A 4,208-nucleotide genomic window follows, 5' to 3' on the forward strand; every position below is an offset into this window, starting at 1 on the left:
CTGTGAATGTAAACCAAAACAACCCAAGAACATACATTGATATCATCTCTGCTCTTTGGTTTATAAATCAACGATGATATGGCGAGAAATAGACAGAAAGAGATGGCAATAGTAGCAAAATTAGAGAGAGCTAGATGGCAAGCGAGAAAAATCAGGAGCACAGCAAACGAATGTAGGAGAGAGAAATCAAGAGGAAAAATTGTGATAAATGGTTTAATTTAACCAAAATGGTTTTAAGGGCATTTTTGTCAAGTCAAGGTAAAAATTGGGTAAAAACAATTAGCTTTATATTAGGAGCTATTTTTGAAATGGCCTTATGAGGTTGACCATTTATCACAATTTCCTCAAAATCTAATATTATTATTAGTATACAAAGTTTGAGAGCTATTTTAATTTTGTATGGATTTCTTTAATTTTAACATCTAAAATCATATATAAACTCGAAGCAAATTTTTTCTGCTTCGGTTTATTAGGTGATTCAAGATGGCAGTAATACCTTTTATAGTAATTTTAACCAAAATTAAAACTTATATAATTTATTTTGCCAAACAGTTTTAGTTATTACACATCATGTTGAAAAAAAGAGTTATTGCACGTCATGTTTGAGTTTAACTCCAATTTATGTCTTAGTGAAATACTAAGATAGAGACCAAGTTACATGTCATATTGAAAAAAGAAAGTTATTATACACCATGTTGAAAAAAAAATGTTATTACACTCCATGTTTAAGGTGTTTAACTCCAAAAGTTTATGTCCTAGTGAAACACAAAGATAAAGATAAAGTTCGATGTCATTTTTAAACCATGTCATACTCAATAGATTTGTTACACGCCAAGTGCATTAGAGTTGTTACATCCAAGCATGGCATGTAACAACTTTGGACGGTGTTCTAATTTACAGATTTCACTTATATAACTTCAACCTATCAACTTTGAGGTTCTATGAATGTAAATCAATAAACCCAAGAACATACATTGATATTATCTCTGCTCTTTGGTATGTAAATCGACGACGATATAGTGAGAAATAGATAGAAAGAGATGGCGATAGTGGTAAAATTAGAGAGAATTGGATGGCGGGAGAGAAATCGGGAGCACAACAAATCACAGATGCGGAAAAGAGAAATGGATAAAATTAGAGAGAGCTGGATGGCAAGAAAGAGAAATCAAGAACACAGCAAACAGATGTAAGAGAGAGAAATTAAGAGGGTAAATTGTAATAAATGGTTTAATATATCTAAAATGGCTTCAAAGGTATTTTTGACAAGTCATGGCAAAAATTTTGTAAAAACAATTAACTTTATATTATGGGCTATTTTTAAAATGGCCTAATAAGGTTTGACCATTTCTCACAATTTCCTCAAATTATTACTATTATACAAAGTTTGAGAGCTGTTCCAATTTTGTATGGATTTTTTTTATTCTAACATTTGAAATCATATATCGGCTCGAAATAGACTTTTTTTCACTTTGATTATTAGGTGATTGAAGATGACAATAATACCTTTTATGGTAATTTTAACCAAAATTAAAACTTATATAATTTATTTTGCCAAACAGCTTTGGTTATTACACGTCATGTTGAAAAAAAAAAGTTATTACACATCGTGTTTGAGTTTAACTCCAATTTATGTCTTACTGAAATACCAAGATAGAGACCAAGTTACACGTCATATTAAAAAAATTTATTACACATCATGTTGAAAAAAAAAAGTATTATACGCCATGTTTAAAGTGTTTAACTCCAAAAGTTTATGTTCTAGTGAAATATAAAAATAAAGATCAAGTTACATGTCATATTTGAACCATGCCATATTCAATAGATTTGTTACACGCTAAGTGCATTAGAGTTGTTACATGCAAGCATGGCGTGTAACAACTTTGGGCAGTGTTCTAATTTACAGATTTCACTTATATAATTTCAACTTATCAACTTTGAGGTTCTGTGAATGTAAATCAATAAACCCAAGAACATACATTGATGTCATCTCTGCTCTTTGGTCTATAAATTGACGACAATATGGCGAGAAATATATAGAAAGAGATGGCAATGGTAGTAAAATTTGAGAAATGGCGGGAAAGAAATCGGAAGCACAACAGATCACAGATGTAGAAGAGAGAAATGGATAAAATTAGAGAGAGCTAGATGGGGAGAAAGAGAAATCATGAGCACAGCAGACAGATGTAAGAGAGAGAAATCAGAAGGGTAAATTGTAATAAATGGTTTAATATATCTAAAATGGCTTTAAGGGTATTTTTGTCAAATTATGATAAAAATTTTGTAAAAACAGTTAACTTTATATTAAGGACTATTTTTAAAATGGCCTTATTAGGTTGACCATTTCTAACAATTTCCTAAAAATCTAATATTATTACTACTATACAAAGTTTGAGAGCTGTTCCATTTTTGTATGGATTTCTTTGATTTTAACATCTGAAATCATATATAAACTCGAAGCAGACTGTTTCCACTTTGGTTTATTAGGTGATAAAGATGACTAAAATACCTTTTATGGTAATTTTAACCAAAATTAGAACTTATATAATTTATTTTGCCAAACAATTTACCAAACAGCTTTAACTTAATTTTAAAAGCTATTATTTTCATAAGAGCTTTATCATAATTTTTAAATTAAAAAAAAAAACACTAGGCCAAACAAACTCTAAATTTATTTTTTGTTGAAAAAATTCCCGCCGCTACCTACGCCAAGTGACCAGAATCCAAAGCATAAAATTGGACACCTCTACTTTGCTGGAAATTTTTTTGATCAAATTTAAATTGGATTATTTTAGGATCTGATTATTGAGAATATAGTTTGGTGATTGAAGGAATTGGATAGGTAAGCATGCTTAATGGAAAAGAATCCTTTGATGCAAAATACTCCATGGATAAGCATGTTGTTATGTGGAGATAAAACAAAGACAGTGCTTTATTTGATAAGGAGGATAAAATTTTTTTTACTCTAATATATATATTTGATGAGGATAAAATTTTTTTTACTCTAATATATGGTTAGGTTTCATAATCATAGTTACTTTGTACCTTAAGTTTTGGATTAAACCTTTTTCATCTTCCCTTCTTTCCATAATTAATTAATTTCCAATTACAGCAATAACTTTCATCAAATGTGCAATTCCAGATACGACCAAAAAAATAGACGCGGTATAATCTATGTGGCAGACAAAAGCCAAACATGTTTTAAGAAAAACACTTTTTTCCTTTTGTCCTTTACGTTTTCTGTTTTACCATATATTTCTTCGTTTATATTAGTTTCTGTATTTTTGTTCATTTATTTATGCCAATAAGACATTATTTAAACATGTGAAAAAATGTGTAGTATCTATTTTGGTTCATCAATCAACTGCAGAAACAGGGTTGATGGCATCAGCTCGGGTCCCTGGAAGAAATGCGTAGGTGAGATGGGACTGAGAATCTGGCCATCTGGGGTTTCCTGGGAAGAAGGCATAGTGCGCGACTGTATGGAAAGATTTAGAGCCGGCAGGGTGGTGCCTTTTCTTACCGGCACGCATCCCAGTAGTACCGTTGATGATATCCGCTACCGCACATCGAGACGTCATCATCTTTAACACTGTTTTGGAGTCCAAAGTCCCAGTCACCTTCAAATTGTAGTTGAGCTGGTATGTTTTGATGGCAGACTCCAAGAAATCATCGAAATCATCATCGTTGGCATGAGTTTCGTTCTTGCTATAGCTCAAGTAACCGAAGTTTTCGAGATACTTTTTGAGTTTATGTATGTCTTTAACCTTGTCTCCCTTATGACATCCTTGCAGATGCTGGATAAACTCAAATGGGGACGGAATTTTTTGTTTTGAGTCTGCTAAAACAGCATGAAACAACAGGGGAAGGACAAGGGAGGAGGGTGAACGAGAGGGATGGAAAAGCTTTGGATGCCATAATCGATGATTATGCAATGGCTGCTGAGAAATTAAGCTCTTTGGTGGTTGTGACATTAGCTCATATTTGTTGCCTATTTATAGCCATTCTGATGAGAAAAGTATAGAGTTTGAACAGAAATCTTGTGAGTTAGTCTTTGTTTGTAATATGACTTGACTAGGTCTTGTAAACGTAGACCATTTTTAACATGGAAATAAACGGCCATCATGAGTTGACGAATCCTCAACTTATATTATACGCTGATTGGAATTTAATGACATTTCAACTGAAAAGAAGACCAAGCTTCATTTCCC

At 32.0% G+C, this 4,208-nt stretch overlaps 1 pseudogene; it reads right to left on the reverse strand.

The window, feature by feature from the left end:
* Window positions 1–3,353: 3,353 nt before the first annotated feature.
* On the reverse strand, window positions 3,354–3,945 carry LOC108663974 (annotated as a pseudogene).
* Window positions 3,946–4,208: the final 263 nt, after the last annotated feature.

This window comes from Theobroma cacao, unplaced genomic scaffold (genome assembly GCF_000208745.1).
Source record: "Theobroma cacao cultivar B97-61/B2 unplaced genomic scaffold, Criollo_cocoa_genome_V2, whole genome shotgun sequence".
Classification (NCBI taxonomy): Eukaryota; Viridiplantae; Streptophyta; class Magnoliopsida; order Malvales; family Malvaceae; genus Theobroma; species Theobroma cacao.